This window comes from Zonotrichia albicollis, chromosome 10, assembly GCF_047830755.1.
Source record: "Zonotrichia albicollis isolate bZonAlb1 chromosome 10, bZonAlb1.hap1, whole genome shotgun sequence".
Lineage (NCBI taxonomy): Eukaryota > Metazoa > Chordata > Aves > Passeriformes > Passerellidae > Zonotrichia > Zonotrichia albicollis.
In genome coordinates, this window is record NC_133828.1 from 926,561 (window position 1) to 952,035 (window position 25,475).

Genomic DNA, 25,475 nt, shown 5'->3' on the forward strand with positions numbered 1-25,475 from the left:
GAGCCCCACACCCATTTTTAGGAGCAGGGCCCACCCCAGCAGTGCATCCTGAGCACAAGCTGAGCCTGGAGCAGGCTGGCAGCTCCTCCCCAGCCCGCTGAACCCCAGCAAATGCGCTGCAGAATGCTGGGAAGGCGAACAAGAACAATGGGGGAGATAAAATAACCCTGCCTTCCAGTCCCTGAAATAGCAGCTCCAAGTCTAGAACTTGCCTCTAAGATATTACAAGAACTTTGCCAAGTAGCACATGAGAAAATAGAGCCCACAGCCATATAGTAAGCAAAAAAATTCTGTTTGAGTATTGACATGACAGTTTTTGAAAGTTCAAGCAGAAAACCAATTATAATGAGCACTGAAAAGCCCGAAGCCCTGCTGTTCAATAAATAAAAAAGTACAACAAACTATTTTCCAAAAAGGTTCTAGAGAGTTTCTTCTTGTCCCACTACTTACAATATGATTACATAAATAGTCTCTATTTGCTGTTGAATTGCCAGGCAGCTGTATTAAAGTACAAATCAAATCAAGTCAGGATTAGAAAGTAAAAGAGCATGGTTTAAAGTAATCTATCCCCCAGGAACTGTGCTCAGATTCATCAAACAGAGCTTAAAGTACAGTATATCTTATACCCTTGTGTTTCCATGCTGCACTGCTGCACAACCAGTTATTATTTTTGATATCCAGAGAACGTTGCTCGTAGCTTTGGAAGGCTCGCTCGCTTATTTAAAGTACCAGAAACCTTCTCTGTCACTTATTATTATTTCTCTTGGTTAAGATTCATGAGGAGGCCGTGAGTGTGGAAGGCACGGAGCTGCTTTATTGATCGCATCGTATTTGCCTCCCCTGAATTACCCGAACCTTGCCGTGGATAAAGGAATGATGTGTGTTCCCCCGCTCCCCTCAGCTGCAGCTGCGATATTTCTGAAAGCTTAAGCCCCGTGCGTGGTTCTGCCTCATCAGCAGAGCTCCCCTCCCGGCCTGGAGGGGCCCTGGGCCCCGGAGCCAGGTCAGTGATCTTTAGGTGAGCAGAGCTGTGACACCAGGGTCCCTGATCAAACTCGTTTCTGCTGCTTCGGGAGCACAGCTGGCTCTCAGAGTGAGTTCCATCATACAGAGAGCATGGCTTCATAAAGCCTGTCTGTGTCCCTGTTTTGGGGCTCAGGAGTGTGAGATCCCCCTTGTGCAGAGCCCGTGGATGGAAGAGGATCCCGGAGTGGCAGAGGAGGTGCAGAGCCATGGGCTGCTCTGTGTCATTGTCCCATGAGCCTGGGACTGGGGCAGAGCATCCTGGAGTGACAGAGCCATGGCCAGTTGTGTGTCATTGTCCCACAAGCCTGGGACTGGGGCAGAGCAGCCCCAGCCTCGGTCACTCCTGATGGCCAGAAGGCAATGTGCAGCAGTGACAATTCCCAGGGATGAATCTGAGTTAGAAATAGCCTGGCTGGATGCTCAGCAGCTGGTGGGTGGCAGATAGTGCCCGAATCCTTCCCTGAGGACACCACGGGGTCTGGGTGCACCAGGGGTCCCTGGTGGCAGCTCTTTGGGCTCAGAAGGGGTCCTGGGGCTTGTGCTGGCTCCTGGCTGGTGCTGTGGCTCAGCACAGGCTGCTGGATGAGCAGCAGGAGGAGCTGGGACACTCTGGATGTGACTCCTGACAGGGAATTCCTGCCTGAGCCGGTGGATCGGGAGGCTCCTCCTGCCTGCCCTCCTCAGCACGGAGCAGGAGCACTGCCCATGGTGTGTTGTGAGGAAAGGGCTCTGAGCGAGCCAGGGGAGCTGAGGAAGTTTTCCCTCATGGAAAGGGCTGCAAAGCACTGGGCAGGATGCCCAGGGCTGTGGTGGAGTCACCATCTCTGGGAGTGCTCAAAACCTGTGACTGTGGCACTCGAGGACAGGGCTGGTGCTGCGCACAGTGCAGGTTGATGCTTGGACTTGGTGATCTTAAAGGGCTTTTCCGACCTTGCCAATTCCCTGGTTCCACGGTTGTTGCCACTCTGCTGGGGAAGATCATCTTCCATTCAGCACAGGGCAGTGTGTGACTGCGCAGGGAGCCTCCATCAAAGAGAGCCATTAAAATTAAATGTATTGCTCATTTTTGGCTGCTGTGCCCTGGGCTGGGGACCAAGGGGAAGGGGGGACAGCGAGCACTTGTCGCTGCACTCCCCCTGAAAGCTCCATCCTGGGAGTGCCTCCCTTTCTTCTGTCATTTGTGGGTTTTGCTTTGGCTTCCCAAGGAGAGAACAGGGCCCTTCTCCTCCCTTTGCCCTCCTCACAATCTCACAAACTGCACGTCTTCATCCCTGCTCCTGCAGAAGCTGGCCCTGGACAGCAAAGCCCTGCGTGGTTATATAAATGTTAGTGGGTTACAGATGAGCCCCTTCCTCATTCCCTCTCCTCTGCTGAAATTGCTCTGAACAATTTTGGGGGAATCTTTTAATGAAGTATTGATTTTTATCAAGCACATCAAACTAAAGGTAAATGTACCGCCGTGTCATGTTTAAGAAAAACAATACAAAAAACCCCGAGCCCCAGTATATTACAGATAAACTAAGATAAATGACTTAAGTGCTCAGTTTGTGGAGTAAATTGAAACCATACATCACAGGCTTTCATTATTTTATATTATAAATACTGTAAAGAGTAGGAAAGATGATTGAACAGTAATACAAAATTAGTACTAATTGTCATGACTCCCTTGATGAGGAAATGTGCTTTTAATACAAATAATGCGGAGTAATCATTATAACAAAAGTTAATTTTTTATCGCCCGTGATTGCGGGGTGATAATCAGAGCACTCTGACATCCATTAAATTGCCCTTCCCCGATCCCGCATGAAGAAATGAAGGGATCTGTGTTAATTTTCAGGCTCCCTTTGATTGGGTGAACCTGTCTCCGTGTTGTGTGACACTCCTGCCACAGGTCATTGCCTGGTGCAGTGTACCATGAAACAAACAAATAGAAAAAGGCACCTTCTGGCACTTTAAGTTTCGCTGCCATCTGACTGCAGCCCCGGTGGGTTGAAATGATGAAAAGCACAGCCTTGGAAAAATCTTCCTATGGTTAGATTGGGAAAAATGAGTATGATTATCACATGTGCTGGGAAGGGCAGGATAGACAGCTGAAGTCATCTCAAAACTCCAGAGAGAGGAGGAAGACAAGAGGTCACAATTATATTCTGGTATCACACTCCCTTTCACGGAGATCTGATCTATTCGGTTTGTTCTTGGAGGGTGCTTAGGGAAGTTCTAATTAAGGGAAGAAAGAATTTTGACACATGTGAAGCAGAGATCAATATTTAGCACCATAATCAGCAATTCCTGATGGTTTGACAATGTCACCATCCACACTGTAACTATCCATTATTCCCGGCGAAGGGAGCCAGGCGGAGGCTAACAGGCTTACTGCGGGCTCTCATGAATCACGGCCAGCAGTGCCTCATTCACTTCTATTTGTCTTCCTTTTCATCTTCATTCATCCTTATAAAGCAGCCTGGGCTGCCACCAGCCTGGAGAGCCAGCGCGGCTCTGTGTCGGGACAGGGCTGGGAACCAGCCTGGTGTGGGGTCGGGGTGATTCCGGTGGGAATGGGGTGATTGCTGTGGGATTGGGGCGATTCCAGTGGGATTGGGGCGATTCCAGTGGGATTGGGGCGATTCCAGTGGGACTGGGGCGATTCCAGTGGGACTGGGGTGATTCATGTGGGATTGGGGTGATTGCTGTGAAATTGGGGTGATTGCTGTGAAATTGGGGTGATTCCTGCCACCAGCCTGGAGAGCCAGCACGGCTCCGTGCCAAGATGGGCCTGGGAACCAGCCTGGTGTGGGGTCGGGGTGATTCCTGAGGGATTGGGGTGATTCCTGAGGGATTGGGGTGATTCCTGTGAAATTGGGGTGATTGCTGTGGGATCAAGGTGATTCCTGTGGGATCAGGATAATTTCTGAGGGATCAGAGTTATTCCTGTGGGATCAGAGTGATTCCTGTGGGATTGGGGTGATTCCTGTGGGATCAGGGTCATTTCTGAGGGATTGGGATGATTGCTGAGGTATTGGGGTGATTCCTGTGGTATCAGGGTCATTTCTGAGGGATTGGGATGATTGCTGAGGTATTGGGGTGATTTCTGTGGGATTGGGGTTATTCCTGAGGAATTGGGATGATTCCTGTGAAATTGGAGTGATTTCTGAGGAATCAGGGCGATTCCTGTGGGATTGAGGTGATTCCTGTGGGATTGGGGCGATTTCTGCAGGATCAGGGTGATTCCTATGGGATCAGGGGAGTTTTGTGCCAGCCCATGCCCTGTGCCATTTGTGGTTGGTGCACAGGATTTTCCACAGCTGATGGGAACAGATGGGGATGGGTGAGGAGCACCTCACACAGGAGCCCGGGCCCATGGCTCCTCCAACAAGAAACTGAGAGATCAGGAGAGTTATTTTTAGGGTATGATCCTGTACCTGCTTAAATTGATGGCATCCAGCTCTAATGGTGCAGCAGCAAAAGAAAAATGGAGCAGGAGAAGGAGCTGAATCTCCAGTTTTTCCTACTTGAGCATGGAAGACCATCAATCATCCTGTTTACTGCCTGAACTCTGAGCAGAGCTGCTGGAGCATTAGAGAGAAGGATGACACACACACCAAGCCCCTATTTGTTTTCGTTTGTTCTCTCGGGATCATGGCTTTAATTGTTCAAGGGAGGAGATCTGAGAGGTGCTCATGGATCTCATCACTTCACCCGATTTTCCCCCCAAAATATGAATTCTGCACCTCCCCAGGCATTTGTAGCTGCTTCCCTTTAAAAATTGGATCCCTCCAGTTTGGGAGCAGAACTGACTCAGGTGAGTGCTGATCATGTCTGAGCACACCATGAGCACTGAACCTTCAAAGCAAAATAATCTGGAAGAAATTCTGAGCTGAAAATGCTCTGCACTGCCCAAGCTTCCTCACTGATTGTGGAGACATTACCTGATGTCACTCTCAGTTTATGAATCTTTCATAAACAATGACAGATTTGCACTGGAAAATGCTGTCACCCCCACTTTGTGTCTAGTGTTGATCAGAATCAAATGAAAACACAATTTGTTGGGGTAGGAACGTGGGAATGATGCTTTGGACATGACATGATCTGCACAACCAGCTGACATTCCCGCCTGATTTAAAGTGAAAGGCAAGTGGTTCAGATGGTAAAAATCCAACTGTGAAATTTGGGATGCCTCCACATGGTTTCCTTGGGCACATCTCCAGGTGCCAGGCAATGCAAGGGGGGTCCAGTTCTGCTGCTTTTCTGAAGAATGGGCTATATCCTGTGGAACAGTCTGTTGTTAATCCCCATAAAAATGCTAAGTTTTAACATCTCTCCTGGTTCTTTTTGAATAAGAAATCAGGATTTTATATTCAAATATCTGAATAACAGCATTTGGATTTCCATGCTGAGTTTTTAAGGATCTGAAGAGCGACTTTGATATTTGCCTGTTTGTTCTTACCTCCCTGGCACCGTTTAGGCAGAGCCGATGACCCTGCATGCTTCAAGCTTAAAGAAATAAATACTTTGTGTAATGGGATAGAATAATTCGAGGCCACTTCACACAAAGTACATAATTTCTGGTTTTCCTCGCAGTGCCAGTCCCTCAACTCTTGTTCCTGTGGGTGGGAATGAGAGACCTGGTGCTGCTTTTCCAGTTTCCCTCTGGCTCTGGGGAAACTGCCAGGGCTGGGGCTGGTGCTGAGCCCCTGGTGCCCAGCCCACCCTGCCCTGCCTGGGCAGCACCCAGGGCACCCCCAGATGGCATCTGAGTGAGATGCTGACACAGCTCTCATCCTGACTATCCCGAGCAGCACTAATTAAGGGCTGTCCAACTGTGCTTGCTGTTGAGCCGCTTGCTCCGGTGGGTGACAGGGAACAGCCTGGGATCTGTCTGCAGAATGACATAACAAAGAAGGGGGGAAGAAAACCGGCCCTCAGAGGGGGTGGGCTGCGATGGAAAGCCCTGAACCACGCTTGAATGGCATATTTTGTTGTTATAAATATGTAATCTCAGATTAAGCACCACAGCGTGCTATGTTTTTGCTTTCATTATATATTTATTAGTGCTCCAGTGGTTGCTCTAAGTGATAATTATAGAGGAGCATAAATTAATAAGGAACTTGGGGAATGATCTTCCCTTTGTTAGAAAGGTTATCAATAAATCTTCCTTTTTTTTAATTTTTTTTTTTAAAAACATGATGGTCAGCACTGCTGATTTGCAGGTTTTGGATGGGGCTGGGGAGGGGAAGGACCCTCTGGGTGCCAGGGGCTGCTCCATGTGAGGCTTGGGAAAAGAGACTGAGCAGCTCAGCTTGGAGATTGAGCAGCCCCAAGTTGGCTTTTCTGTGTAGGGACTTGTGGTGGTGTTCACAGGAGTCCCAGAAGGAGGGAAGATATGAGAATGTTGACTCCATGTTTCAGAAGGCTGATTGATTATTTTATGATATATATTATATTAAAACTATACTAAAAGAATAGAAGAAAGGATTTCATCAGAAGGCTGGCTAAAAATAGAATAGGAAGGAATGATAACAAAGGTTTGTGGCTCAGCTCTCTGTCCAAGCCAGCTGACTGTGATTGGCCATTAATTAGAAACAACCACATGAGACCAATGCCAGATGCACCTGTTGCATCCCACAGCAGCAGATAACCATTGTTTGCATTTTGTTCCTGAGGCCTCCCAGCTTCTCAGGAGGTAAACCCTCAAGAAAGGATTTTCCATAAAAGATGTCTGTGACAGGGACTTTCCCCAGGACGATGCCCAGCAGGGCCTGTCCAGGCCCCCCTTTGGGTGCAGCGCTGCCAGGCACCCCCAGAACAGCAGGAAGGGCCGGGAGGTGTTCTGGGTCCCTCCTGTCCCCGTTGTCACCCCCGAGGTGATGCCAGGGCAGCGATCAGGGCAGGCCGGGCTGTTGGGGACCCCGGTGGCAGTGGCAGTGACACCTGCCGTGGGCAGCTGCCCCCAGCCCTGGCCGTGCCCCCACGCCGCTGTCCTTTCCCGGCGCTCGCCTGCGCTGCAAACCAAAGAGCAAAGGTCTTTAACTCTTTAACCAAATTCCAATGTCTGCCAAATTCAATCGCTGTCATTCCCTCAGAAAAAAGACACTGTAATATGTGCGTCCTGATCCAATTTTATAGAAAAAGACAGAATTTACATACTGTTTATTTAGTTAAGTCTCTAAAATCAATACCTTTGTCTGTAGCTCTTTTATTTAAAATACATCATGACATTGCAAACTGCTGTATAAATGAATTTTTCCAAACCACACATGTTGTTAATGTTTTTCTATTGCACATTTTTTTAAAAGTTTGAATCGTAGCATTTAATAGATCAACTTAAATGTATTTTAATATTGGATTACTAAAGAATGTTAAGTTTTACATTTCTAAAATTATAAATATTATTTCAAAAGGTCAGTCATTTGCCCAAGACTTATCTGTCCAATGGAGAACATATTTCAAACCATCCAGACACAGAAACTGATCAAGTTAAATACTAAGAAAAAATGAAATCTCTTAATAATGTATCTTTTTTTCCTGTAGTGGAGAGAGCAGCCTTGGACTGATGAATACTCGTGTAGGCTGCCAGCAATGCTTCAGGAAAAGAGAGCCCTCTGTTTTGGGGGAAGACCTGGAATTTATGGTCTTCCTTTACACATAGGTTAAAGTGTGTTTAGGATTGTGTATCTTTGGGTATGGAAGTTTTTAGTGCTCATAGTGGTGGAAATAAGAACCAGGCCTCAAATGTCACTCCTTTAGTTTCAGTATTTGAGTCCTTGCCCTGCATTTCTTAGAAAGTGGATTTATTCTTTTGTGATTGCTCATTTAAAAATGCAAACAAAACCTTTTTATTGATTTGTGTGTATTGGCAGAATTACTGTAATTGCATCAAATGACATAATTGGTGTAAATAGGTATAATGATGTCATTAGCATGTGTGATTGTGACATTTAACAGTGTAATTAAAATGTATAATGACATGGTAAAAGTCCTTATTAAAGAATGCCAGAAAAGCTCTGCAGGTGGACAGAGCAGGATTTTAAAAATTCAATATTGCTGTCACTCTTTCATGTTCTTTTCAAAGCAGCAAAAGCCATTAGGTCACATCAAAACTGATTTTTAAATCCACAGGTCTGTTCCTGGGAAGGCTTTTTCCCCTGGGAAGGTTCCAGCAGCACCTTGGTGCCTTCAGGGTTCCTGTTCAGGTGAGGAAATCTGCTCACCCTCCATGTATTCCCTGGGTTCAGCCTTTCTGTGGGACATTGCTCCCTGTTTCCATGGGCATGGGGCTCAGAAGGAGAGCTCAGCTGGGAAGGGACCCCATGGACACCAGTGTGCTCAGAGCAACACTGGCTGTGAGGTTTCAGCTCCAGAAGGGCTGGGAGCAGTTGGAAATCCCCAGGGGATGAAGGGATGCACCAGGCACAAAGGGATTTCATTATGAACACCCCTGCCCGGGGAAGGTGACTCCAACCCTAGGGGATGATCCACACTGCTGTCCCATTCTTTGTCTTGGGCTTGCCATGGTGTTTGTGGGCTGTGCCCAAATGGCAGAGGATGTGCCAAAGTTTTATAGAATCATGGAATACCAGACTGGTTTGTGTTGGGAGGGACCTCAAATCCCATCCCATTCCATCCCTGCCATGGGCAGGGACACCTCCCACTACCAACCTAAAGTAAATTGAGGAAAAGTTAATAAAGGACTCCCAGAATCCCAGAATGTTTTGGGTTGGATTGGACCTTGACAGAGCCAATGATCAGTGTGGGATGCTTGGAATATCATAATGTAGCACTGAATTTATTTGTGGTGAGTCTAAACTTTGCTTGGAAATCTGTCCCTTGTCCAAAATCTGGTCACTCTGGTGATGAGGAGCCAAAAGAGGGGTTCTTGTGCGCCTCGTGCTAAGGAATGCTGAGTTAATTCAGCTCTGGGAGTATTGGAGTATTTACTGTTCATAAATGATGAGGCAAAGTCCAACCAAATGTGAATTATGTTCTCACTAATTTAATAACACAAAACGTTTTTTCTCACCTAATGTGTTAATAACAGCCTGTGTTGACACCACAGGGATAATCTCATTTTGAGAGCAGTTTCTGCAAGGAGCTCCTGTGAAACTCTCGTGGGGCTCTCTGGGAGAAGGGATTGCCACCCCACATGGGTGCAATTAAATGACACCAGTTCTGAACAGAAATAAATATTTTTCAGGTGAAACTTATTATGGGTTTTTTTCAGCAGGTTGTACTTGGTCTATGACAGCACTGTTAAGAACACCAGAATGAGTAAATATTACTCCCCAGCAGGGAAGGTTTGAGTAGGTACTGAGTTACTGTGGAATATCAAAGGACAGGGCCAAGAAACCGCGTTCGAGCGTTTGCTCTCACACTTGAGAGGTCGCTTAATTCCATTGCAGCTGTGCTGAGGGTGGATTGAGGTTTGAGATGTGCAGATCTGGCTGGGTGGGAGCTCCTGTTCCACCTCCAGATAAACAGGAGGCACCAGCTGCTGGATGGAGAGGATGGCTCTTCATGGAATCATGGAGTGATCTGGTTGGAAGGGACCTTAAACCCCATCTGTCCCCACCCCTGCCATGGCAGGGACACCTTCCACTGTCCCAGGCTGCTCCAAGCCCTGGTGTCCAACCTGGCCTGGGACAGTGCCAGGGATGGGGAATCCCAGTTTTTTTGGGCAGTCTGTTCTCTCGGTTGTGCACAGCACATGTGTGGAATGGTTCCTGCTGAACTGTGTTTCCTATTGTAAGAAATAGCTACTCAGTTTTCAGAAACTTAGAAAGCTTTATTAAACCTTATCAAAAATACAACAGCAGACTGAATAGAGAAAATGTTGGGGCGCTGGGAGCGGAGGATTTTCCCCACCATGTGCTCCCCCACACAATGGAGGTTTCACCTTTTAACCCTTTAGCCCCTCCCAAGGTTCTGTCCATTGACTCCTTTGCTGTCCAGTGGTGGAGATCACTTCCTCAAATCCTGATTGCAGGTCAGGAGTTGCCACAGTGACAAGGCAACCCTCCCAAATGTCCCAACCCCAGCTGTCCCTTGATAACAATGCAAGGGGGTAAAACATAACTATAAATCTGGGCCTTGCTGCATTGCTGGGCCTCGCTGCACTGCTGGGCCTCACTGCATTGCTGGGCCTCTCTGTGCTGCCCTGACCTCACTGCACTGCTGGGCCTTGCTGCACTGCTGGGCCTCTCCACACTGCTGGGCCTCTCCACACTGCTGGGCCTCTCCACACTGCTGGGCCTCACTGCACTGCTGGGCCTCACTGCACTGCTGCCTCACGTGGGCATGCAGACACCTGGAACTCATCCTTACCAAACAAATGGAGGCTGCCAGCAGGGAGGGCTCTCGCCAGGCTCCTCTGAGCCAACTGTGTGTGGGGACACCTCTCACCCCACGCCTCCCTCACCCCAACACTGCCTGCTCTGCCCAGACGCTTTTCTGATGCCGCTCCTTCCATCAGCAGCTGACAGAACCTCAGAGGTCTCGTCACACAGGGCAGGCAGTGGGACTTTGACAGGGCGTCTGTCACTGTGCTAACACAGGCACATGGCGACACACTTCATGGGCACGTGCTCAGAGACGGACAGGAGGGATTGGCCCTAGGCCCCAGCAAGAGCGGCATTTCTGTGCTGTGAGCTGACGTGTAATTTGAAATAATAGTGTGCCAATAGTGCTTACAGGAAATTGGTGTAGAATGGGAGCTTCAAAATCAGCCTTTAGCTGGGCAGGAGGGCTCAGGAGCTTCCTACAGTGGGCCCTCATCAGAGTTGTGGCTCTGAAAACATTTGTGGTGGTTCTGCTTGTGCAGAGGGGAACAGCGGGCTGAGTCCTGACTGCATTCCCTGGAAATGCCCTGGAACTCCTCAGTGGCTGAGGAAAGGGCTGTTCCAGGCCAGCTGGGACAGCTCACACTTCTGATTTTATTCACACACCCAGGCCTGAACTGGCATGGCGCTGGTATCAGGATCTGTGTCTGTATATGGATTATGGATATAGCTTTAAGTGACTCTGTTTGTTAAATCACAGATTATCCACTGCTACCCCAAACTGTTCAACTGTCCAAAGTACAGGAGGTCACTGTTAACACAGCAAATAATTTAAAGCTCTGAATGCTGGAAGGGGGTTTGGGGCTGCTGGACATCACACTGTAATTGCTCATTTAACTAATTTAGCAAATCCCAAAGCAGCTGGACAGTTTTATTTATTTATGGATTCTATATTATCTAAAGATGTTTTATGCATGTGATTTTGAACTGATTCACTTAAACCTCTACACAGAGGAGAACCAGGTCTCAGTGTGAATTACTGTTTCTCTTCTGGTACCATTTGCTGTTTGTGGGAAGTTCATATTTCAGCTCAAAGAGGAGAATTTTATTACTCTAATTATTGTTCGCTAAATTATAGAGTTTAAATGGTGACTAAATAGTTCTTGTACCATCTCCAAGTCAGAATAGCTGGTAATGCTGTGAGTGAAAGGGATAATTTCAGATGGATATAAGGGTGTATCAAGCAAGGCAGTAATTTAGGAGTTTGCCTGATTTCCTAACAGCTTCTATTTCCCTAATACATTTATACTATAATGTGCTCTAAACATATTAAAATGCGTTATCAGTCGCTTAGCAAACCTCCCTAAAGATGTTTGTATTCATGAGGCAAGTGTAAGCAGAAGAAACACAGCTTTATTTCACTTACTCCGCTGCTTTGTTCATTAAGCTAATTACTGTATTCTACATCCTTCTTTTTCATCTCACTTGTTTCTGGAGCTTGATCCTTTCCCAACCCTGAATCGACTGTTACTGAACAGTTGAAGCTGAACAGGAAGGAATTGCAGGTGTCAACTCACAGTTTACAAATATGACATCTCCTCTGGCATAGCTGGAAATATGAAATATTGATTTATGTGCAGTAAAAGGTCTTATAAAAATGATCACATACACATGAGAGATTAATGCGCTGGAGATCAATAGAAATTTCATTCTTGACGCTAGACTGTCACCTATGGTGAAATGCTAAAATACAGAAATCAATATTATCTATGAAATGTCAAATTTATTATAATTATGAGGATGAAAGCTGGCCAAGTGGCTCCCAGGAGAGAAGGAAGGATAGGTTACTGTGCTGAAGCATCCTTCATGTCCCTTGTTCACTTGCTGCCAATTTGAGAGCAATATTGGTGCAGGGGGTTTTCAGGCATTATGTATCACCGTGCAGGAACAAATTCCTCCTGGAATATTTAACTCTTGAATCTGACAATAACACAGGCGTCTCCGCAGCCAAACGGCTCGGGGGGCTTGGGGAATACAGAGCCTGGGGGCTGTGGGAAATGTGCCAAATGCAGAGACATTGCTGTGGGGGTGGAGGGCTGAGCCCAGCCTTCTAAGGGAGCTCAGCAGTGGGGGGGGATGAAATCCCTGAAATTGGAGGTGCTCCTGTCTTTCTGTGTGCTGGGGGCATTTATCTGATTGCAGGATTTACGTTTTGCGTAGGCTTAGCTATCAGCTTGGTTCTTAAAATATGGCCCTTTGGTCTGTTACTTCTTGTCAGTGTTCAGAGAAATAACACTGAAAGTTCTGAGAAATAGCTCCACATCCAGTGCTGGAGAAGGGTGTGTATGGTCCCACTACCTGTGAGTGGTACAGATCCTGCAGGGATTTGTACAAGTGTGTGCCAGGGATTCACTGAGGGGATTTGTACAGGAGTGTGCCAGTGATTCACTGAGCGGATTTGTCCAAGTGTGTGCCAGGGATTCACTCACTGAAGAGATTTGTACAAGTTTGTGTCAGCAAACTCCCTTCATGCATTGAGTTTACAGTCTCCCCAAAACTAACCCAAGGAGGTTGTGAACTGGCAAGAAAAGAATAACAGATCCTGGTTCTTCACAGTTTTTCCTTTGTTGTAGGCCTCTGATAGAAGTGGGATTTTGTAATTAGTAAAAGCCGCCTGATATCTGGGGATGCTGTTAAATATCTGATGCCATGGCAAAGGGTTTGACTTCTTACAGGTGAATTGTATCTTCTCTGATGCCTTCTATTTCTGTTGCATGGGGAATTTGAGTTCAGTTATTCAGTGTTAGCCATGTAAAAAAATTCCCTTTATGATTCCCTTTAATTCCCTTTTGTACCCTGTACCTCTTTGGTGCTTTGGTTCTGTTCTGCTTTTACTCCTGACTGGCCAAAATATCCTCCTGTCTTTATTTCCCACTCTGTGAGTGGCCCTTCTGCCCCTCAGGAACCACAGGTGCCTTCATCTAACCCTTTTGAAGTGCTGTTATGTGTCATTTTACCTTCATTTTCAGGGCCTTTGCTTTACTTTTCTGATTTCAGTAACATCCCCCAGAGAGGAAGGTGAGGAATACTCTCCTTCAGTGTGGGATTATTGCTGCTGCCCTTGTCTTTGAAAGGAAAAATGCCTTTTGGCTTATCAATATTTCCTTCTCCTAAGCTGCCCCACACACTCCTGGCCTTGTCTGCCTTGCCTGGGGCTTTTTTGGGGCAGCAAACTGGAATCTTTATAAAGCAGTGGCAGAATACACCTGCAGCTGCAGGAGTGGGGATGCATTTAGGTCAGGGTGAGACCTGGACTCACCTGAGCTCTTTGAATGGGCAAAGAGCCTTTGAAAAGTCAATTTATTATTATTTATTTCTCGTTCATGCTCATGGAAATAGCAGTGCTCCTCATCCAGTGCAGGAGAAGGTGTGAGTAACAGCTGTAATGGGGAGGGCAGGGCTCCAGGAGGCAGAGGGCTCCTGGGAAGGGCAAGTCCTGCTTTCCCTCTGCTTTTCCATGCTGCACATTCATTGGCACAAAGATCCTCCTGAGAAACTGGGTTTGGGCTAGAAGCAGCACTTCATGCCTTGCGTAGTTTTGCTTTAGAAAGGAAGTGATCACTCATGAGGAATTTGTGGATCTCAGGCTTTTTGCCAGGGCACCACAGTTTGGGACAGTGCTGGTCCAGAGGTTTTAAGCTGATGTTGGAATGTTTTCACCCCATTTTACCGAGGATAAAACTGCTGCCCCAGGAGATTTGTGCCAACGTCTTCAAACATATTCTGAGCTTTGATGTTCAGTTTGGAGAGTCACAGAATCACTGAGGCTGCAGGAGACTTCCAAGCCCAACCTTCAGCTGAATCCCCCCGTGCCCACCAACCCACTCTGGGAAACAAACACCCTGTCCACTTGTTTTCCCAGCATTTCCAGGGATGGTTGCTCCAGTAGGGCCCAGGGCAGCCTGGGCAGTGCTTAACCCCTCCTCCAGGGATGGGATCTCCCCTGGTGTCCAACCTGGGCCTCCCTTGGCACAGCTTGAGCCATTTCCTCTCGCCCTGCCCCTTGTTCCCTGGGAGAAGAGACTGGTCCCCACCTGCTACCCCCTCCTGCCAGGGACATCTAAGCTCCTTCAGGTACTTTGAGAGCAGCTTTTTGGGAGGTTCCTTGCCAAGAAAATGGTGAAAAACACAAACCCAAATCAGGTTTTGTGTTCCAGACACCAACAGGGAGTGGAACACTTCTGCTCTTGGGGCTGTTGCTGAATGCGAAGCGCGTCTGTGGGGAAGGACTAAGTGCAGAGTGGAGCAGCAAGAGAGAACCTGAATCTTCCACGCTGTCTTGGCTCTGCCAGACTCCACACTCTTCCCTCAGAGTCACTCTGGGAGGGATGCTTCAAAAAAATACAGATATTTCCCATCAAAGTGTGTCTGTGGCAACCCCACACCCGCCCGGCTCCTCCATGAGGAGATTCAGCTGCTGCTGTTGACAACTAAATGGACTGAACAGATCATTCGGTGAGAAAAGAATTCTTTACCACCTTTAATTGTGAAATAATTCCTTATTCATACACATTCATTTCCTAACGTTTCCTTTTCCAGGCCCTTTGCATTTTAATGCATTTCAATGCATTTCCAGTTAAGCAAACAAGTAGATGGAGTTGATTTCTGTCTGTAATACACACTTTCCTTTTCTATTTTTCCTTTTACTTGTGGGAAGAGGCAGAGAAGGAAGAAAACGATTTATTTTTTTTATTACACTGTAGCATTTACACAGTTTTTCTAAATAGAGATTTGGGGAGATTTTTTTCACCCTTTTCCCTGCTTCTTAAGGTTTTTCTGTACCTCAAGTAGCCAAAGCAGTTCAAGTTAATACTTAATGCACCACACTTTAAGAGATAGGCATTTCTTGCAGTCAGGTCTCAATTAAGAGATAAAAGACAAAAAGTGCAAAGCACTTGATAAAGCTCAGCATACAAGGAGCAGCATGGAAGTGCTTGAAGCTGTCCATAGCGATAACTGGATAGCCAGCTGGAATCTTCTTGAAATGAAGTGGGTGCTCTAACTTATCAAATTCCACATATGGGGAAATTATTGGTGCCCACAGGGGTGATTAACACGAACTCAGTGGGTCAGAAACAAGCTGGGATAAAGGTGAGGGCTGTATCTGCCTATCAACACGGAATGGAGCCATTTAGAGGGAGATAGCGGCGGGCTTTGCACTGCCCTGTATCTGCAGCACTGCAGCTTGTCAGGGGAGAGGCAGGGGGAAGCTGCACACCCAGCCTGTGCTGGATGATGTGCAAATTGCAGTGCACATTAAAATGTAATCTATTTTAATAAGTCATATTAAGATTACATTTTAGATAATTGTCTGTTTATCTTATACAACAAATATTTGCCCTGCTGTATATAGTCCCTGTCACTCTCTCTCTTTCTCTTTAAATTCCGAGTGCCAGCACCAAAAGAGAGAGCAGCATTTAACTGGGAGAGGGAAGGCATCAGCTGGAGCTCAGGTGAGCCAGGCTGGCAGGTGAGGAGGGGCTGGGCAGTGCCAGTGGCTCTGCCAAGAGCAGTGTGGGCATGGAGGCATCAGTGTGAAATTACTGGAGCACAGGCCTGGAACAGAATTATTTTGTGCCCATTTAAGGCGTTTACTCATCACTCCTAATTTTGTGTGGTCGCTGCTGCTCGCTGTGTTTTGTTTCCTGAGAGCTGTGGAGCTGTTTGAGGTGTTCCTGGGCTGCACTGGGGAGCCAGAAGCTGGTTTGGAGCTGACACCTCAGTGTTTCAAGGGTGATGGGGACGATGGAGGTGGACAGCTGAGCCATGGATGGGCACTTTTTCAAAACAGCCAAACCCCCACTGTCTAGATCATTAGTATACATTAAATTAACAGCATTTGCTTTTTAGTTGTGGGCAGCAGAAGCTGAGTATTCAGGTAACAAGATTCCTGGGGATCCTGGAGTGTTCAGCTGCTTGTTTCTCCTTAGCAGAGCCTCCCCCAGCAGCTGGGCTGGGCAGGCACCTCTGTTTTGTGCACACACCACAAGGGCTGTTTATTCAGCCCAGAGCCCATCTCCCTTATTTGCTTATTCCACGAGCAATTTTGGTTCATTTCTGATGGGTTTTCCCCCTACTTTCTCAAGTACACTGCAATTTCCAGCCCTGTATTTGCTCAGCTGACAGCCCTGTAATCGATGGCTGGAAATAAGGCTGAATCCCGGCATTTCTGTTAAAAGAAAGTGTTTGGGAACAATCGGATGAACAATGGTGTCGGCAATAAAACTTGGAGTGAAATTGGGCTGGCACGGCTGACCCTGGCTCTAATCTTTGCTCCTGCCATGGGACTGAATGTCAGGAGGTGAGTCCCGGTGACATCCCTCAGCCTGCAGGATTGAGGGCACCGAGCACCTCCCTGCCTGGCCACAAACAAACTAACAGCTTCAAATGCCTCTTAACCTTCATCTCCATGAGCTTCAAAGGATCAGCATGAGATGCATCTTCATCCCTCATCGCAGCAGAAACCCAGGGACAATGTGATCAGTGGGCTCAGGGGCTGTGCCTCCTCTGCTGCAAATGTCTCCTTTTATTCTGCTCCCTTGAAGGGGAAGCAGAAGGGAAAGCAGGGAGTATTTTGGTGCAAAGCCTTGTTTCCTGCAGGCATTTGTACCTCTGATGGAGTAGATCCAAATTAGGGAGTGAAAAGTGTCTGGGGAGACTAAGATCTCACCTGGAACATTTTTTAATTTATTACTTAAAATCAATAAGGGAGAATTTTGATGCCCAGTAAACTTTTCCTCTTTTTTGCATTTTCCTTCATTTTCCCTTGGTGTTTTCTCTTTTTGCTGCCTGTTAAAGCAGAAGCAGGTTTGAATAATTCAGAGTTTGTGAGTCAGGAGCTGGGAGGGTGAGGTGACCACCTGACACTGGTGTGCTTGATTTCTCTCCATTAACGCTGCATCATTAACTCTGCTCCCCTATTAAAGGGAGAGGCTGCCCTGTGCTGGGGTGCAGAGGGAGCTGAGAACAGCTCTGAGTTAACCTGGAGCAGGGCAGGGGCCTGGTGCCAGCTGCTGGGGAGTGCAGCTACACCAGGGTTGTGTTCTGGTGCTTGCTTGGTATTCCATGGAGGTGTTTCTGCTGCTTGGGCTGGTGCCTGGGGAAATACCATCCACTGCCTGGAAAAAAATAAAAGAACATCTCCAGCAGCGTGTTCAACCCTGAGCAAAGTAAACTGTGAGTAAAGGAAAGGTTAATCAAAGTGGTGTCTTGCTAGAAGGAGCAGGGAAGCTGCATTGTGCTGCTTGCCCCCGTGGCTGCAGAGATCTGCCAGGGATGCTGCAGGTGTCAAAGGCACTGCTTCTGACCCCACCATGGGACAAAGCAAGGACAGAAGGGTAGGAAGCAGCTCCTGGAATGTGGGAGCTTTGCCCTGAGCTGCCACTTGTGATGCAGGTTTGAGATCTGGGCAGTCCCAGGTTGGGCATGCCTTTATTTCAGCTGCTGGTTCTCAGGCCATCAGGTATTGCTGCAATCACTGAAAACAGGCACAAGGAATATCCCTGGAAAGTGGGAAAATTTGGTGTTAATTACACACCACCTTTTCCCAAGCAAAGGAAAGCTGTACCCTCTTGCACTGCCTTAACTACCTTTATTATTTGAAGCAGTGTGGGCTGGCTGTTCCCCACCACAGCTGATCTGCCAGCCTGCACGGGTTTGCCTTTTCCTTGTGGAGACACAGGGCAGGGAGGCTCCTGCTCCAGCCCTGTTTGATAGCCTGCCACAACCTGAGCTGAGCAGGTGGCAGGGTGAAGTACAAAAGCTTCACTAAACAAAGAATTTCTATTTCCTGGACTGTGCCCGCAGGGGAGGAATCCTGAAAGCAGAGCAGGCACCTGACAGCCAAAGAGCATCCCAAATTTTTAAGCAAACAGTTCGATTGTTCTTTTATAAAGCTATGCAGATGAACGGCAATTTGTAAACAAAAGAGGGGTTGTGATGGCTGGCCACTGAAAAAGATAGTAAATTATGAAGTGGGTTGTTATTTCTTGAGAAATTGGTTTCTAAAGCTGCCTGGATGAGCTGTCTTTGTCCACCTGACTCTGGGCAGGGCACTGTGAGCAGCGCCAACAGCCACAGCCTGCTTTTGCTGGGATTGCCTTGGGATAGGTGACATTGGGACAGGTGACATTGGGGGCACACCCTGCTGGTGGCACTGCCTCAGTCCCAGAGCTTTGCTCCCCCTCCTCTGGCACACCAAACCCCAAGCCAGCAGTCCCAGCCTGCTTTTCCTGGGATTTCTCTGGGACAGGTGACATTGGGGGCACACCCTGCTGGTGGCTCTGCCTCAGTCCCAGAGCTTTGCTCCCCCTCCTCTCGCACACCAAACCCCAAGCCAGCAGCCCCGTGGCCTCTGCCGCGAGCCCAGAGCTCCTGAGCAATAAACACCCCTGGCCCTGCTGGAATTAATAAAGTTACTTTGAGCCTCAAATGGCTCTGATTTGCTTCCCTGTTTTCATAGGTGATTTCACTAAGCAGCAGCACTTGCTAATCCCACATTCACATAGATAGAAGGTCAAAGTTGGTCAGTGAGCCAAGAAATACCATATCAGGGTTTCTTTCCTCTCCAATTGAAAGAGGTATAAATTGTGGAATTAGTGTATTGATTGAAGGCTACAACTTCAAGCAATCAGTTTTTCTGGCTTGACAAGATTATTTTATCCTACTTTTCTTTTATTATTATGTGTTGTATTTGAGTCATCCTTCAGGCAGATGAAGTGACAGCTTGATTTAACTCAATAAAACCCAGCAGTTAGGAAACCTACTGAGCCGAACAAAAGCGGAGGGAAGGTGCTCGGCGGCGTGAGCAAGCAGAGCGTGCTGCAGGGACACAACATTAACGGGAATTAGGCTCTAATCAATGCATTTCTATGGAAACTCTGCACCAGGCTGCAAGCCCTCTGTGCTGGGCCCGTGGACAGGGGGTTCTGCCCTTCCTACCAACAAGTGAAATTGAAATTTCTGCCGCTGGTTCCATTGGAGCTGTGCTTTGGTGGAGCTGCAGAAAGTTCAGTTTTGTTCCTTTCCTGATAAGTTTGAAGGGAAATGCTTTAGTGGGGGTTGTAATTATGTGGTAATTAAAATAGTAATAAAGTAAGTAAAAATAATAATAACGTAAGTCTTTGGACAGGAGGTTTTTGCTTGGATGTAGATCAGCAAACACAAATGCTAAAATGTGTATTTTTGTCTTCACAAGGGTTTTTTTCTCTTGGTCCTGCCTGTGTTATGTGTGGAGTAAAGGGCCCAGAAAAAGGATGGTGTAAGGCGGCTCCTCTTCCTCCTGGATTTGCCAGAGGTCCTGGTGCAACCAGCTGTGAGGATGTGCCTGAACTGGGGCCCAGTAAATGACCCATGTCCCCTTTGTCTGTGTGGGCAGTAGGTTCAGGGCCATGCACTGGGATTGGCATTGGGATTTCTTGCAGGAAAGTGGGAACTTGCTGGAGTGGGGTGACCCGTGTTAGCTCTCAGGGTGAAGAAGGAGATGGCCAAGGTGACAGGAACAGGCCTTGCCTCTGCTCCTCAGAGGTGTCTGCTCACTGCTCCTAGTTCCTCAGCAGATGGGAATGGGAAAAACTCATTATTGATGTGTGAAAAATTATCTCAGTGCATTATTTACACCCTGGAAGTGCTCCAGGCCAGGCTGGACAGGTCTTGGAGCACCCTGGGATGGTGGGAGATGCAGGGGTGGAATCGGATGGGCTCTGAGGTCTCACCCAACCCAAACCATTCTGGGATTCTGAAATTCACTGTATTTTAATCACCATTTGATTTGGGTGATGAGTTCAAGATCCCAATTATCTATGTTAATTAGCAAATGATCTCTTGCTGAGTTATCTTGAAGAGCCACTGATTTGGCTGGTAGGTTTGGGTTGGTTTCTTTCCCACTTGGACTATTTTTGCAGACGTGCATCTGAAATCCTCATGGGTGTCAGAATCACTTTTAAAGTTGCATTTAATAAAATTAAGTTGCATAATCTATAAATACATTTAAAATCCACTGCTTTAAGCAGCACTCCTGTAATATCTGCCCAACACTGAGGCAGTGTGAGGGACTCTCTTGCAGTGAGGTCTGGATCCACGCTTTTCCATCTCAGTTCCTGTCATCAGTGGGATGTAAAAACAGGAAAAGAACAACTCCCACTTAAGGGCTCAGGTGAAAGCCCAGGCTGCTGCCCCATTATTTTAAAAACCATGGTTTGCTACTTTCAGACCATGCATTAACATTCACTATCTTGTGCGTAATTTCTCCCACCCAACATTTCTTCACCATTTAAAGTTGTTTTCATCTTCCTGTGGAACAGCATTTATTGTCATGATCTCCTTAAACTGCAGCTTGGTAAATGACTTGTTTAAATTTAAGGAAAAGAGGTTGTTGATAAGTATAGTTTTCTAATACTCTTCCTCAGCTGTCATTTACTTTGACTAAATTTATTTAAACCACCTTAACCTTTCAGAGAAAGGCCAGGAGATGTTTAAAAGAATAATATGTGTCTGACATTTTGGTTTACCAAAAGGACACCATCATAATTCTGTAGTGCCTCTGTTAAAAATAAGCTAAGAAAAGAAAACTAAAATCTCTTTTTCTTTCTGCTTAATTTTGAAAGAATGGAAGGAAATTTGATTGATCGCTGCATTAGGAAGTGACCTGCAGAGGTGATCACCAATGCATTGATCTGTCCCTGCAGCAGGGAGTGATGAGAACCTGCCATGTGCAGGTAGCCTGCCCCTGCCTGAGGAGCACCTGAGAGGTTTCCATCCCCCTTCTGAGAGGTTTCCATCCCCCTTCTGAGAGGTTTCCTTCCCCATTCTGAGAGGTTTCCATCCCCGTTCTGAGAGGTTTCCTTCCCCATTCTGAGAGGTTTCCTTCCCTATTCTGAGAGGTTTCCTTCCCTATTCTGAGAGGTTTCCTTCCCTATTCTGAGAGGTTTCCATCCCCAATCTGAGAGGTTTCCATCCCCATTCTGAGAGGTTTCCATCCCCAATCTGAGAGGTTTCCATCCCCAATCTGAGAGGTTCCCATCCCCAATCTGAGACGTTTCTATCCCCATTCTGAGAGCTTTCCATCCCCTTTCTGAGAGCTTTCCATCCCCAGTTTGAGAGGTTTCCATCCCCATTCTGAGAGGTTTCCATCCCCATTCTGAGAGGTTTCCATCCCTATTCTGAGAGGTTTCCATCCCCATTCTGAGAGGTTTTCCCCCAAACCCAAAAGGTTTCCATCCCTATCGGAGAGTTTTCCATTCCAAACCCAAGAGGTTTCCCTCCCAGTCTGAGGTTTCCATCCCAGTCTGAGGTTTCCCTCTAAACTTGAGAGGTTTCCACCCAAACACCTCCCACTGTCCCAGGAATCCCAGCCCAGCCAGGAATTCCCAGTTCCCAATGTCCCATCCATCCCTGCCCTCTGGCACTGGGAGCCATTCCCTGGTCCTGTCCCTCCAGCCCTTGTCCCCAGCCCCTCTGCAGCTCTCACAGTCCATCCACCATTTTATCTTAAATAAGGATATTCAAATAATCTTTGAAATGTGTTAAGATGCAAATTCAAAATTAAAGAAATCAAAGTCTCCAAACTTGATACCCAGACTGGAGTTGCACTTTTGGCCCCCTGACCTTGCCCAAAGTTGTGTGAATTAAGGGCAGTGTCAGCTGTGATCTGCATTTCCCTGCTTTTGTCAGCTTGTGTCACAACCTCAGCATTATTTAAATGAAATTTTCTTTTCTCTCTTTTTTAAAAATATTTAATATTCACATTCAGGTATTCGAGCCATAATTTCTGTTAGTAAAAGTGACATTTTGTAAAGTTCATTATTTTTTTACAGAGAAAATCTCATCCACATTTAAAAATAGACATTAAATAAGGGAATGGCATCTCCAGGCTGGGAGTCATTCCTGCAATTTCCCATTTTAATTCCTGAACACCTGTGAACCACAACTTTGATAATATCTGGGTTATTTCACCTGACCTGGCTGCCCGACCTGTCCAGGCACACAACCCCTGCTTTTCAAATAAACTGAAAATAATAATTTCTGTGTTTAGGAGACAGATTTGAAGCACAATTAAATATGAGGAAATGGTAAAACATTCCTGATATTATCAAAACACAGAGTATATTTAGCTTATAAGTAAATGAATTAAACTTTATTGGTATTACTGGAGCTGATCATACTTTGATAATCTCAAACTGGATTTGGGTGGAAATGCTACATTAACACCAATTTGCCTTTCTTAAGCCATTCTGTGTTTTAAATGCTTTTAGATTTAGGCTCTATCTTAAGAAGAATTTGTGGATTTTAAGAACTCCAAACTTCTTTGGCTGAGAGCTTTCCCCATCCCTCGGAGAGGTGCTTTGGGTGCCACGAGGGTGGATTTAGGGTCAGTGAGTGATGCTGCTGTAAAGGTGGAAAATTCCTGAACAAGGAGGGATTTCTGACAGGCACCACAGGAGTACACCTGGTGTTCTCCCTCTCTTTTCCAGTTCTACATCAGGAATATTTTTTTTTAACCTAGAGGAGATAATTTAATCTATTGTCTTGATTTTTTTAAATGGGCCCCAACGACTCTGGGAAACCATTGTAATTTCTCCTGATACAACTGCTTTTATGCAAGAACATCTTATTCATGTACTGCTTGGCATTCAGAAATGTTGGTGAAAATCAAGCAAATTCTTGCTTAAAGCCATATTTCTGGGAGTAACAGCTCCAGCTCAGTCTTTGTGTGGCCCGTGGTGGCTCCTGAGGAGGCTGCAAGTTAATGAATAAACATTCTGTGAGTTGTTCCCCTATCAAGGAGTGCCCAGGGCAGGATTTCACACTCTGCTGGTACTTTCTGTTCCAGTCCCCAAGCTCCAATTCTAAAAGTACCACATTAATTAATGCCCTGTAACGTTGTTGTGACAATAAATATCCCACTTTCGAGAGAGAAGCCCCACAAAACCACGTGGAGGATGAATATGAATTAATTCTAAAATCTACATACTCCAAAGAAAGGTCAGATGCTGCAGAGGTGAAATGCTTGACAGAGGCAGGATTTTCCAGGAGAGCTGAGTGAAATGTCTGAGATTCAGATGAAATCTCAGACTGGTTTTCTTCAGCATCCAAAACTTTATTTTTTATTTTTCTTGTATGTTTGTTGTTGTTGTTTAATTGTTTGCTTGGGGGTTTTCCCCCTGGTTTTTCCCCTTGGTTTTTTTTTTTTTTTTTTTTTTTTTTTTTTTTTTTTTTGTTTGTTTGTTTGTTTTTTTTTGTTTGGTTTGGGGTTTTTTGGGGTTCTTTTTCCTTTTTTTTCCTTTATGAATAATTTGTTGAAATTTGTACGTGTATCATATTTTAGATTCCATACAGAAGCACAGAGAGATGTTTTTATTTATCCCAGCAGATAAATCTTACTGAATTTTGGATTGAGTGCCCTTTGTGAGGCCCCATTTCCCAGTAACAGACAGAACAGCCTCAAACACCCTTCCTGTAATTATTGATCACCCAAACTGGATTTTTTAAAGAAACACCAAGGCAATGGAAGGAGGAGAGCAGCAGAGCTTGATTTCCACCAACATTGCTGAATGCCAAGCAGTACATGAATGGGATGTTCTTGCATGAAAACAGTTGTATTGGGAGAAATTACAACGCTTTCCAGGAGTTGTTGGGGCACATTTAAAAAGATGGAGACAATAGATGAAATGATCTCCTCTAGATTAAAAAACATGTATTCCTGATGGAGAACTGGAAAAGAACACCAGGTGTATGCTCAGGTGTTGGGGGCTCACCTGCAGGAGCAGCAGCTGCTCCGGGGGCTCAGGGGGTGCTGGTGCCTCCCCAGCCCCCCGGGCATTGCAGAGCTGCCCACAGCTCCCAGAGTGACCCATCCCACAGCTCAGCCTCCCAGGGTGGCACTGGGCCATCCTTGGTGGCATTTAGGGCAGTCCTGGGCCAGCACAGCAATAACACACGACTTTAATCAAACTGGAAATGGTAACTGGGGTTATTGGGCTGGGAGCGAGCATCAGAGGGCACCTGTTTGTCACAGGCTGCCTGGCCACACCAGCAGCTGGGTTCTGCAGTGCCTGCGAGGAATATCAGGAGCCTTTTAGAGGGGCAGATCCCCCCGAGCTGCGGCGAGGCTCCGTCAGGTGCCCGGTGTCACATCCCGTGTATGACAAACATTTGATGTGACACTTCTGCGCGCAGGTTGCTCCAGAGATATTTTTATAGGTCAGACTAAATATCACACATCCCAGCCTTCAGTCAGGTGCTGGAGCTGCTGTGACTGCAGCTAATGGCCTTGGGAGTTGCCATGGCTGCTGTAAACAGCGTCCCAGGGAGGGCAGGGACACGCTGGGCTCTGCCAGCCCGGGCATTCTGCTGGCCCTGGGCTCTGTGCTGTGCGGGCTCACCTGTGCCAGCTGTGCCAGCTGTGCCCTGGGATTGCACAGCCCTGCTCCTCAAAGCTCCTGGTGCCTCTCAGGGCTTTGCTGCTCACAGTGACCCCAGATGTGTCAGAAATTCTCTTTTCCCAGCCTGGCGCTCCAAGAAGGAGTCAGAGCTCTTCAGCTCTCGCTCTCAAGGTTGTTCATTGCTCCTTATCTATAAAATTCTTTCTCCTGCCCAGCCCAGCTCTGCTCAGCAGCACAGACAGAGGCACTCTGCCTGCCCCAGGGTGGTGTTATCTGTTTATACTAAAAACTGCGTGTGCAATATTTACAATTACTGCCCAATACCCATCACCTGTGTTAGACACTGAGCTTCTGCTCTAAACCAATCCCAAAGTGCCGCCATCACAGCAGGAGATGGAGGCCAAGAAGGAGTAAGGCTGGACACACCCAGATCCTTCCATCTTGCCCCCTGAACCCCCATTCTAAAAACCCCAAAAAATCTATTTTTCTACTTCGTGACAAACTATTATTCTACTTAGACTTTTGTTGCTTGCAGATCCTCATACAAGGTTGGTATATTGGAAATCCTGCAGAGCCCAGCCTCTTCCCCTTCCAGCCCCATCCAGAGATTTGCCTGAAACAAAGGAACAGAAAACTATCTGAAAGCTAGGAATTTGAATTACAGCAAGTCAGGTGTTTTTTGTAGGTGATGGGATACAAAAAATTGCTCCTAAGGACAGTGGGAAGATGTTACATA

The 25,475-nt window shown here is 46.7% G+C and overlaps 1 long non-coding RNA gene across 2 annotated transcripts in view; it reads left to right on the forward strand.

Annotated features, from left to right (window-relative positions):
- The window catches only part of LOC113460258 (uncharacterized), a 198,833-nt gene that overhangs the window by 29,331 nt on the left and 144,027 nt on the right, over positions 1-25,475 (forward strand). Inside the window, exon 1 of one of the 2 annotated variants that reach the window (XR_012581854.1) lies at positions 9,245-9,323. The exons of the other annotated variant lie outside the window; for it this stretch is intronic. This is a non-coding gene — a long non-coding RNA (uncharacterized LOC113460258). Of the gene's footprint in view, positions 1-9,244; positions 9,324-25,475 lie in introns of those variants that run through there. 2 annotated transcript variants of the gene reach the window in all.